At 35.4% G+C, this 12,552-nt stretch overlaps 1 long non-coding RNA gene across 4 annotated transcripts in view; it reads right to left on the bottom strand.

Annotated features, from left to right (window-relative positions):
• LOC143666062 (uncharacterized) overlaps window positions 1-12,552 on the bottom strand; it is a 139,347-nt gene that overhangs the window by 111,069 nt on the left and 15,726 nt on the right. For 2 of the 4 annotated variants that reach the window (XR_013167349.1, XR_013167350.1), the window contains exon 2: window positions 11,608-11,974. The exons of 1 other annotated variant lie outside the window; for it this stretch is intronic. This is a non-coding gene — a long non-coding RNA (uncharacterized LOC143666062). Of the gene's footprint in view, window positions 1-8,664; window positions 8,779-11,607; window positions 11,975-12,552 lie in introns of all 4 variants that reach the window. One more of the 4 variants, XR_013167351.1, reaches the window with a different exon arrangement.

The raw sequence follows: 12,552 nt of genomic DNA, 5'->3' as shown, positions 1-12,552 counted from the left end.
TAAAAAGGCAGCCAACACAATGAGAGACTATTTGGAAACCACATATCAGATAAATATTTAATATCCAGAATATATAAAGAGATCCTGCATCTCAACAACAAATAAGACAACCCAATTTAAAAATGGCCAAAAGACATGGACAGACACTTTTCTGAAGAAGAAATACAAAGGGCTCTAATACATATGAAAAGATGCTCAACTACACTAGTTATAGGGAAATGCCAATAAAAACCACAATGAGATATCATCACACACCCACTAAAATGGCCATTGTAAACACACGCACACGCATACACACACACACACACACATATACACACAGAAAACTACAAGTGCTGGAGAGGATGTGGAGAAAGAAGCACACTTATTCACTGTTGGTGGGAATGTAGAGTGGTGCAACCACTCTGGAAGGCAGTTTGATGGTTCCTCAGGAAGCTAAATATAGAATTGCTGTTTGATTCAGCATTCTCATTACTAGGTATATACTTGAAGGAACTGAATGCAGAGACACAAAAGGACATTTGTACCAATGTCACCAATGCAGATAGCAGCATTATTCATGATTGCTAAGAGACAGAAAGATCCCAAATGTCCAACAACTGATAGGTGGATAAACAAACTGTGCTATAAACTTATGATGGCACACTATGGAGGTGTAAGATAAAATTAAGTCATGATGCATGTAACAATACAGATGTAACTTGAGGACATTATGTTGAGCAAAATTAGCGAGAAACGAAAGAACAAATATTGTATGGTCTCGTAATAAGAACTAACTATAACAAGGAAACTCTGAGAGTCAAAATTAAGAACACAGGTTATCAGAAGATTGAAATAGGGTAGAGATTGCACATTTGATGCTGAAAGAGAACAGAATGTTCAACAGGATTGAATGTAAAGATCCAGAAACGAATAGCACAATACTATCTGATGGTAACATACTATCGTAAGTATAATGAACAAAGCTGAGTGTGAATATGGTTAAAAGAGGAATGCTAGAAGCATGTATGACACCAAAAGGAAAGATAAAGTATAAAAACTGGGACTGTATAACTTAGCAAAACCTAGATTGGACAATAATGGTGATCAAATCTACAAATACTAGAAAGTTTTTATATGAAGGAGAACAAATGAATATCACTTGTATATGGAAAAAGTGCAGTCAATGCAAACTAAGGTCTATAGTTAACAGTAACATTGTAATATTCTTCCATAATTGTAACAAAGGCAATATAACAAAGTTAAATTTCAACAGAGGGGATATAAAGAAGACGCATGGGATTCTTGGTGTTTCTCTTTTTCATTTTTTATTCTTTTTTTTCTGTTTGATTATAATATTTTTATTTTTAATTTTTTATTATTTATTATTTTGTCTTCTTTCTTTGTGGATAAAATGGAAATGTTCTCACATAGATTTTGGTGGTGAATGCATACCTATGTGACTGTACTGGGAGTCACATTGTTCACTTAGGATGGATTGTACGGTATGTGAAAAAATTGTATAAAAAAAATAAACAGAGGGCGGGCCGCGGTGGCTCAGCGGGCAAGAGTGCTTGCCTGCCGTGCCGGAGGACCCGGGTTCGATTCCCGGCCCCAGCCCATGTAAAAAACAAACAAACAAACAAAATATAATAAAACAAGAAAATGTTTAAAAAATGTTTCCCTTCCATCCTTCCTTCCTTCTCTCTGTCTTTCCTTCCTTTAAAAAAAAAAAATAAATAAAAAAATAAATAAATAAACAGAAAGATATAAATGTGGGAAAAGACATGGAGTTAGATATATAGCTATTCACTGTTGGTAGGGAAGTAAAATGGTGCAGCCACTCTGGAGGGCAGTGTGGTGGCTTCACAGGAGGCTAAGTGTGGAGTTGCCATATGATCCTGCAATCCCGTTATTTGGTATATACTTGGAAGAACTGAAAGTAGGGACTTGTATAGACATAGGCACAGTGTGTTTATGCTGTCATTGTTCACGATTTGCAATGAATGGAGGTGGCCTAAGGGTGCATTGATGGATGAGCGGAAAAGTGAACTGTGGACCACACCTACAAGGTAATATTGAGCAGCTGCAGGAAGGAATGAAATTGTGAGGCATGCAATTAGGTGAACAAAACTTGAGGGCATTATGTGGAGTGAAATAAGTCAGAAATGAAAGGACAAATATTTTGAGGTCTCTCTAACATAAACTATAGAGAACAAACACTGAAAATTGAATTCAAGAGCTTAGGTTATCAGAGAATAGACCGTGGACATAGATTGGGCAATTGATGATTAAGGAGTACAGAATGTTTAATAAGCCTTACTGTAAAGGTTCCTAGATTGTAAACTCTTACAGCAGTCACATCTATTCTTGAGTTTTAACTGTTATTTCCAAATTCTGAGATGCTAAGCTCCTTGTGTATAGCCTGGTAGTTCCTTGGAACTTTGGGTATCTGTGTGATACCTGAAACTCAGAATTAGAGTACTGCTACTCTGAAAGTCAGCATTACCCCATACGGCAACTGTGAAAGAAGCTGAAAAAGAGGTGAGACTTCAATTAGAGATATGAACAAAATGGACTGGTTAGAACTAAGGAAAATCAGAGTACAGGGTAATGGATGATATTGACTGTAGTTTAAAACTTGAACTTCTATATGATACTAAAGGAAAAGATGTTCATTTGGTACAATATTTACAGTTTCTGTAGCACACTGTCTAATTTAACCTGCACATTCAGTTTATTCAAATACCATAATTACATAGAATTTAGAGTAGGAAATGAGATATTATTCTGTATAGGTTAATGTACAGAATATATGCCAGGGTATTTGGGGGCAGGAAATGAAAAAAAGTATTTACAAAGACCCTGTGAGGAACTGGAAAAAAATGTGGAAATATTAAACTTTCCCACCTTGGGAATTCCTGATAGTCTCACAAGCACTGGGTATCCCAAATTAGTAAGCCAAGCCCATGATCCTTGGGCTTGCCCTTATGAAACGTATTCCTGCAAAGGAAAAGCTAAGACTACTTATAATTACGCCTAAGAGTCACTTCCTGAGAATCTCTTTTCTTACTCAGATGTGGCCTCTCTTTCAGCCAACTCTGCAACTCACTCCCCTCCCTCCTACATGGGACATGATTCCCAGGGGTGTATGTCTTCCTGGCAACATGGGACATGACTCCCAGGGGGACCTAGAGTCATGTGATTGAGAATGACTTTTTGACCAATGGAGAGAAGAAATGAAACAAAACAAAATGTCAGTGGTTAAGAGATTTCAAATATATTTGAGAGGTCAATCTGGAAGCTATTCGTTTGCACTATATAGATATTCCTTTTTAGTTTCTAGTATCTAAGAAAATCTAGAAGGAAATACCTGGAACTGTTAAACTGTAATCCAGTAGACTAGATTCTTGATGATTGGGTAACTATATAACTTTTACCATGCAATTGTGAAAATCCTGTGACTGACATTCCCTTTATCTAGTGTATGGACAGATGAGTTATAAGATAAATACATACATACATAAATAAGCAAATAAGTAAATAATGGGGGGTAAGGGGTATGGGATGTTTGGGGTGATGTTTTTATTTTTATTTTTTTTCTTGAAGCAATGAAAATGTTCAAGAATTTATTGTGGTTATGAATGCACAACTGTATGATAATACTGTGAGCCATTGATTATGTATTTTGCATGGATTTTTGATTGTGTGCATATATCACAATAAAATTGCATTTAAAAAAAGAGCATACTTTTCTGGGGACTGTACAGCTTCAAACTGTCACAGCTGCCATCAAACTGGGCAAAAGCAATGTTCATGTCATTGATCCATTCCACACCCTAGCGCCTCATTTTGTTAAGTACCTCAACTCCTATAACCTAACAGCAAATTTCCATATGAGTCACACACACAAAGGCGGCACCTTCAAACTTGCTTTCACCTACAACTGCCTAATGACAAAAAGCTGTCTTTCCTCTTGACCACAATCTACTAATTTTCATGCTCTCTTTTTCCTGCACTGTCTTTTTACCTGGTCTACTGCTTCACTGACACTTTTAGTTCTATATTTTCTCCCAATCTAATAATAATGTATTTGTCCTAAAAATGAAACCCAAGATAGGTGAAAAGCAGTAAATGAGATTGAAAAGTCAGACAAAAATTCAATTGCACAGGGACTTGTGGAATCTGGGAAGTAGTCAGGACTTTATTCTATTGGAAGATTTTATTCTATTGCAATTTTATCAAAAGCCATTGTGAACAGGAAACTGACAATCTAATTTATGACTTTAGAAGATCACTCTGGCTTTTTTTAGGAGGCAAAAGGTATAAACAGGGAAGCCTATAACGCAGATATTATAGAAATGCATGTAATTTGGAATTAGGTGATGATGGTGAAGGTGAAGGGAAATTGATGAATTTGATATGCATCTTGATATATAATAAACAGAATTTCTTAATGGATTATATGTGGAATATGAAATAAGAGGAGGTATGAAGGATGACACCTAGGTTTTGCAAAGTTATCATTCATGCCATTTACCAAAATAGAGACAATTTAGTGAACCTAATTTGGGGTAAACAATCAGTATCTATTTGGGGAGGATTCTGGAAAGGTAGCAGAGGCAGCTGAAGCATGACTTTTATTTAAATCCCGCTATTAAAAAGAGATGAGTCACTAGAGAGCAAAACTAAATGGGCAGCATCTGAAACAAAACTAAGTAACAATTTGTTGCACAAATCACAAAATACTAGTGAATAGAGAAATGCCACCCACATCATAAGACTTGGTGCATGAAATGAACGTGACTATGATATATGTGAACATGTGAGCTGGATGAAGCAGGGAGGCAACTGTCGTCTGTTAGACCTGAGAACAGGAAAACCAAAATAGTCAACATATACCCATTGGGAACCATGATGACCCAATTTGAGAAGAAAAATTGAACTGGTAATAGTTCCACACTTGCAGGCTATTGTGCATGCACGGGATTTGAAAGGAATGGAATAGTCTAAGTCTTATGAACGTCAAAATCAAGCCAGTGATAGTAACTTTCCAGGACAAAGCCCTGTATTGAGGAGAAATAACAGAATAGATTATAAATTGAACAGGACAAAATCAGTAGAAGCAAAGCAAATACAAAGTCAAGATAAAAGCAAGGGAGGGGAATGACCCAGAAGATATCAGAAGGTACTGGGTTATAGTTTTTAGTGCTTCATGCAAACAAAGAACTACAGCTATCCTGACACATATTTCATTGTAAAAGTTCAGAAAAACTAATTTGCATACAAAGGAGCAAAAGGAAAAATTCTTGGTCATGTGCACCTACAGTGAGAACAATGAGAATAGAAACAGCACAAAGTGTCTACAGATTACGAAAACATACAAACAGAAATTTCCACAAAGAGATAAAAATTACAACATAATGTTTAAAACCAAATTATAAGATGTGAGAAAATTGTGCAGAATGTGAAATGACAACAGAAATAAAAGAAACTAGAAATGATATAATAGAATCAGTAAAGATGTAGAAATAATGAAAAAATCTTTTCAGAAATGACAACTGAACTACAAGAATCATAAAAGCAAACTGTTCTAGTTTGCTAGCTGCTGGAATGCAATATACCAGAAACAGAATGGCTTTTAAAAAGGGAAATTTAATAAGTTGCTAGTTGATAGTTCTAAGGCTGAGAAAATGTCCCAATGAAAACAAGTCTATAGAAATGTCCAATCAAAGGCATCCAGGGAAAGATATCTTGGTTTAAGAAGGCCAATGAAGTTCAGGGTTTCTGCCTCAAGTAGAATGGCACATGGCAAGCACAGTCAGAGTTTCTCTCTCATCTGGAAGGGCACATGGCAACCACGGCATCATCTGCTAGCTTCTTCTTTCCTTGCTTCTGGTTTCATGAAGCTCTCTGGGAGGCGTTTTCCTTCTTCATCTCCAAAGTTCGCTGGCTGGTGGACTCTGCTTCGTGGTGCTATAGCATTCTTTGCTCTCTCCGAATCTCTATTCTTCAAAACGTTTCCTCTTTTATAGGACTCCAATAAACCAATCAAGACCCACCCAAATGGGTGGAGATATGTCGTCACCTAATCCAGCTTAACAATCACTCTTGACTAAATTATATTATCCAGGGAGATGATCTGATTACAGTTTCAAACATACAGTATTAATAATACAATGTTAATAATAGGGTGGTATATGGGAAAAAATACACTTAATATAAACTATGGATGATAGTTAATAGGGATTATTCTACCTTTATGAAATGGGATTTTGATTTAAACATGGCTTTTCTAGGGGGCATACATCCTTTCAAACCAGCACACAAACACAAGATAATGCCTAAAAAGAAATTAAAATGGAAAGGAAGGAAATTTTTAAAATCGAAAGAAGCAAAAAAAGAGAAAAAAAAGAAATTAAGAGACATAACAGAAAATAAAGATGGGCAAAGAAAAATCAAGCATCCATGTAATAGTCCCCATAAAGGGCCAAAAAACTAAATCAACATAATAGAGCAAAATTCTAAAATTCAATAATACTTGTCTGAATTTTAAAAACTGAAAAGGCATACTGCAAACAAAGTCTATGAACCAAGAAAACTTCAAAAATTCAAAGGATATGCTTCATTAATGGATAGTGGTGATAGCAGCACAACGTTGTGAACATAATCAACAGCATTAAAATATGTATCTGAGTGTGGTTAAAAGGGGAAATATTAGACTGTATATATGGTAACAAAATTTAAAAAATTAAAAATCCATAGAATTACACTACACAATGAACCTGTGTTAAACCGTAGACTACAGTTAAAAGTACAAATATAAAAATGTATCTTCAACAATTGTAATAAATATTCTACACGGGCGCAAGGTATTAATAATAGGGTGACTCCTGTATTTTATATGTGATTGCTCTGTAAACCCACAACTTCTCTAATAAAGAAAAAATTAAAGAAACAAAAAGTAGATTTGAAACTAAATGTTGAAAGGATATATTGCATATATAGAAAAATAGCTAAAAAGCACTTGAAAAGATGTTTAACATGGCTAGCTATTAGGGAATGCAAATCAAACCACAGTAAGATATCATACCACACCCACTAGAAAGCTACTATTAAAAGAAAAACAGAAACTACAAGTGTTGGAAAGGATGCAGAGAAAGAGGAACACATTCATTGCCAGTAGCAATGTAAAATGGTTCAGCCACTGCGGAAGGCAGTTTATCAGTTCATCAGAAATCTAAGTATAGAATTACCATATAACCTGGCAATTCCACTACTAGAAACACACCCAACAAAACCGAAGGCAAGGATTGGAAAAGATATTTGCACACTGATGTCCGTAGTGGCATTATTCACAATTGCCAAAGATGGAAACTCTAGTATCCATCAACTGATGAATGGATAAACAAAATGTGGTATATTCATACAATGGAATGTTATTTGGCCATAAAAAGGAATGAAATCCTGATGCATACGACAACATGGATGAACCTTGAAGACATTATACTGAGTAAAATAAGCTAGACACAAAAGGACAAATATAGCATGATCTCACAGATATGAATCAATTATAATAAGCAAACTCATAGAGTTGGAATCTAATATACATAGGTTACCAGGGGATAGATTGGGGTTAGAGAATGGGGAGTTGATGCCCAATTTGTAAAGAATTTCTATTTAGATTGATTGCCAAGTTCTGGGAATGGATGGTGGCGATGTTAGCACATTATAGTGAACATAATTAACAGCTTTGAATTTTATACATGAATGTGGTTGAAAGGGGAAGTGTTTGATTGTTTATGTTCCTAGAATAAATATTAAAAGATAAAACATAAGCTGTATAATACAGTAAACCCTACTGTGGATAATGGACTATAGTTAAAAGTAAAAGTACATGAATGCTTTTTCAAGAATGATAAACATACAACACTAATACAAGGTGTTAATAATAGGGTGGTATATGGAAAAAAATACACTTAATATAAACTATGGATGATAGTGAATAGTACTATTTTAATAATTTTTCATAAATTGTAACAAAAGTAACTACTATTTTTAAAAAGTGTCATTACGAAAAAGTGTCATTACTACCATCAGTCATAACAAACATTCCACACCACGCATGGTGCTGGTGGTAGGGTGGTGAGTGGGAGTCCTAAATTTTATGCATGATTATTCTCTAAACCCACAACTTTTCTCTGAAAAATAAATTTTAAAAAGCAAGCACTGCCTTGTTGATGTCTCAATTTTGGTCTTCTAGTTTCAAGGCCATGAGCCAATAAATTCCCATCATTTATGCAAACCCATTGTACGGCAGTTATTTTAGCAGCTGGAGAACTAAAGCACTTCGTCACTAGGTTTGCTGAATATATTGCCTATGGAATATTGGTCTTGTTATCCTAGTTTCTGTATCTGATTTGTGGAGGATTCAAGTAGATTAAAAAAAATTGTAACACAGAGTGCCATCTTGTCTTCCTCCAAACTACTCTGGTGATATGTAAACTTCCTCTGAGTTTCCTGAGATCCCGTTTACTTTCACAATACCACTGAATCTATTCTTAAATCTCAGTAAGTGGAAAGTCATTCTGTGTTCATGGATTGGAAGACTAAATATTGTTAAGGAGTCACTTCTATTCAAAGTGATTTACAGATTCAACACAATCCCAATCAATATTCCAGTACCTTTCTTTGCAGAAATGAGTAAGCCAAACATCAAATTTTATGGAATGGGAAGGGGTGCCTGTATCCAAAACCATCTTGACCAGGAACCAAGTTGGAAGACTCATGCTTTCTGATCTTAAAAATAATTAAGAAGACTCAGTAACCAAACAAAAGAAAAATATATATAAACAGTACCTCATCAAAATTAAAACTTTTTCTGCATCAAAGAACTTTGTCATGATAGCAAAAATGACAGCCTACACAGTAGGAGAAAGCATTTGGAAACCACATATTCAATAAGAGTTTGATATCCAGAATACGTAAAGAAATCCTGCAACTCAAGAATAACCCAGCTGGATGAAGGGGCTCAGATAATATAAAAATAGCTACAGAAAATGAAGCAATTATATTTTCTTTGTATATTTCAGAAATGGAACATTAATTTATCAACCACACAATATATTTTTACAAAATTGGGGTCAGATTTTACATATAATGCATTGACTTAAAATATGAAAAAGCTTTTTCCCAAGCATTCTTGCAAACTTAGTGTTTTATAACCAACAACATTTCATAGGCTGAATATAATTTACTTTACAAGTCTGCTATAATTAGACATTTATGTTGTATCCAATTCTCCCTGCTGTAATTAATTATGCAATGATTATTTTCATTACACACTTGTGCATATCAATATTTCTTTACATTTCTCATTGTAGAAATGTACAGTTTGTAGCTTTTAATACATATTATCAAGCTGTCCTCAAGATAAAGCTCAAACTCCTCAGTAAAAAAATCCTTTATGACTTTATCTCTGTTTATCTGTACAGCCTAAATTCTTTCTATTCCCCATCTGCCTTAAACCATATACTTCAGCTCAATGCTACCCACTATTATCTTTAGAATCTTGCCTTGAGCCGAAACAGCACTTTTTCCCATTTGCTCAATTTCCCTTTTTGTTTGACTGAGCACTACTCTTCGTTCAGATATTAGCTTAAACTTCATCTCTTCCTACCCTCAACACAAACGTGTTGAGACAGTCCAAGTGATAATTTGATCTCCTTAATAAATTGGTGAATCTTCCCAACTGAACAAAGAGTCTTATTCTTGAGGTCGTAACAAGTCCATAAGAATGGGATCAAAGGACACACAGCTAAGTGCCAGGTACTGTATTAGGCACTAAGGAAGGGTACAAGCATAAGATAAACTTTTTTAAGCAAGTACCATGAAATGGACTGGGTTAAACAACAGGAATTTATTTGCTTATGGGTTTGAGGCTAAAAGAAAGTTCAAATCCTGGCATCATGACGACAATGATTTCTGCCCAAAGACTGGGGTGTTCTGAGTTGGCGGCTGGCTGTTGGCAATTCTTGGTCCTTAGCTTGTCACATGGCAGGGCACACAGAGGGCTCTCCTGACCTCTCCATTCTCTTCTGTTTTCTTCATGTCAGCATCTTACTACCTGTGGCTTTCTCTCTCCCTGCGTCTGAATTTCACTCCATTTGTAAAGGACTCAGGGGATTAGGGTCCAGACTCATTCTAATTGATACGGGGCACACCTTAACTAAAATAACCTCATCAAAAGGTCCTACTTAAGATGGGTTCACACCCACAAGAATGAATTAAATTTAAGAACATGAGTTCTGGGGAACACACAGCTTCAAACCACTACAGAGACATAGTTCAAAGAGTACAAATGTCTTATCGACACCTGATTAAAATCTGACCTCATCAGAAGTCAAGTAAATATAATTTAGGACGCAATATTACTTTTCTTATAAATTCAGTCAGCTGTTTTTTGAGACAATGATACCCTGTGATGATGAAAATGTGGGAAAATTTATACCTAATTGGAGGGGGTACAACTTGTTACAGCTTTGAAATATAATACTTTGTGTGTATACTGAGATCCTGCAAATCTACTTAAATATATAGAGATTTGAATGAGAGGTAAATAAATTTTATTACATATGCAAATAGTAAAACACTAAAAGGAAAACATCAAAATATTAACAATGGTAGGGACCAGGTAAAGTGGGTTACTTTTTCTAATTTGAATATTCTCATAGTTCCAATTTTTCTACAACAAAGATGCAGAAATTTTATAATCAGGAAAATAAAGTCTCTATTAAAAACTGTAATCTTTTACCCTTAATCAGTTTTTTCCAAGTAAGGAGGTGTGGTAATTTGAAGCTGTCATGTACCTCAGAAAAGATCATGTTCTTTTAATCCATTCCTTTGGTTGTGTAGACTTATTGTAGGTGGGATATTTTGATTAGATTATTTCAATTAAGTTGTGATCCACCTCATTCAGGTGACTCTTAATCCTCTTACTGGGATCCTTTATAAAAGGATAGAACACTGCAAAAGCTAAGAGATGAAATTCAGAGACACACTCAGAGAAGTTGAGAGATGGAGCAGTCAGAAGCTGAAAGCAATGGAACCTGGGAGAGAAAGAGCAGCAGACGCTGCCATGTGTCTTTCCACGTGACAGAGGAGCTCAAACTCACCAGTAGCTGGCTTTCAGGATCCAGGTAGCATTCTGTTGGTGCCCTGGGTTGGAACATTTTCATTGCCTCAGAATTGCAACCTTGTAAGCTACTAAATCCTACTGTAAAAGCCAACCCATTTCTAGTATATTGTATTCCGGCAGCTTGAGCAAACCAAAACAGGAAGTTATTTTCCTGGGGAGGCTCCCAGTAAACACATGATCAAGGTTCCAAGCTGCAGAATTGACAGACCAGTCACTGATATCTGAGTATCAGCTAAGCTGCAGCTATACCATAAATTCAATTCAATAGTCGCTAGTTTCCCTCGTGTTATTACTGCATTAATCACTTGCCATCTATTTATGAATGGTTACGCAGATTATTTATTAAAATGTTAATTTAGATGGGTCAGAAATAATTTCTGGGATGTCACATCGTCAAAATTTCTTTCAGCAAGATTCCCATATACACTTACCTTTTATTTCTTGGCAGCAAACAAGAATTTTATGGAGTGAGAACCTTAATCATTGATGACTTGATTTACTTTCTTACTGAAGCTTACAAGTACTTTTGAAAGGTTAAATAAATGATGTGTACTGGTTTCTCTTTATTCTCAAGCTTATTTGATCTCTTCAAAGAATTCCAATAAAAATTACCCTTAAAGTCTTAGTCTTCATTTTAATTTCAGTTGGAAAGAGATTTTTCCATACGCATTTTTGTTGATCAAGTCTCTTGCTAGATGTTGGTATGGGAGGCATTCTTTTCAATATTTTTGAATTCATTATGTAAAGTGAAAACATCTGTGTCCTTTTCAAAGCAAAAATGCATAAAATCACGGTCACCTAAGAATTGAAACAGTAACATTAGACATGAAAATATTGGTGGCCAACACAGTCTAAAGGAACTCTAACCAGGAATGTTCACAAACCCAGTTAGACTGCCTTGCCCCAACTCATTGTCAAGCCAATGCCATCAGATTTGGTTATCACTGGAAGCAAATTGCTGGAAACTGGACCATATTCTCAAAAACTTTCGAGATTAGCCACCAAATAGCCAGTGACTAAAAACCTGAGCCAAGGAAAAAGACCCAACTAGTTCTATTCAGTGACTTGAGCCATCTCACCAGACTCTATCCTTCTTTTTGGATCACAGCTTGGCAACTTAACTGCATGAAGCTTTGAGTTATAATTTTTAAATCATGTGGAATATAGTATTTCTGTCATGAACAAAACAAAATAAAGGATAGCTAGAAACATAAATCCCACTTTTGTTATATGCACTGAGATTAAGAGATGATGGGGCAATTTTATTCTTGACTTAAAGATGACTGGCTATATAAACTATTTAAACAATCCTGTTTTCAAACCAGCCAGTTGAAGATATGTGCTCCTCTCTCCCACTACCAGTGCAACCCTCTGAA

This window comes from Tamandua tetradactyla, chromosome 22 (assembly GCF_023851605.1).
Source record: "Tamandua tetradactyla isolate mTamTet1 chromosome 22, mTamTet1.pri, whole genome shotgun sequence".
Classification (NCBI taxonomy): Eukaryota; Metazoa; Chordata; class Mammalia; order Pilosa; family Myrmecophagidae; genus Tamandua; species Tamandua tetradactyla.
The sequence above is the reverse complement of the archived record's forward strand: the minus strand, read 5'-3'. Positions and strand labels throughout refer to the sequence as shown.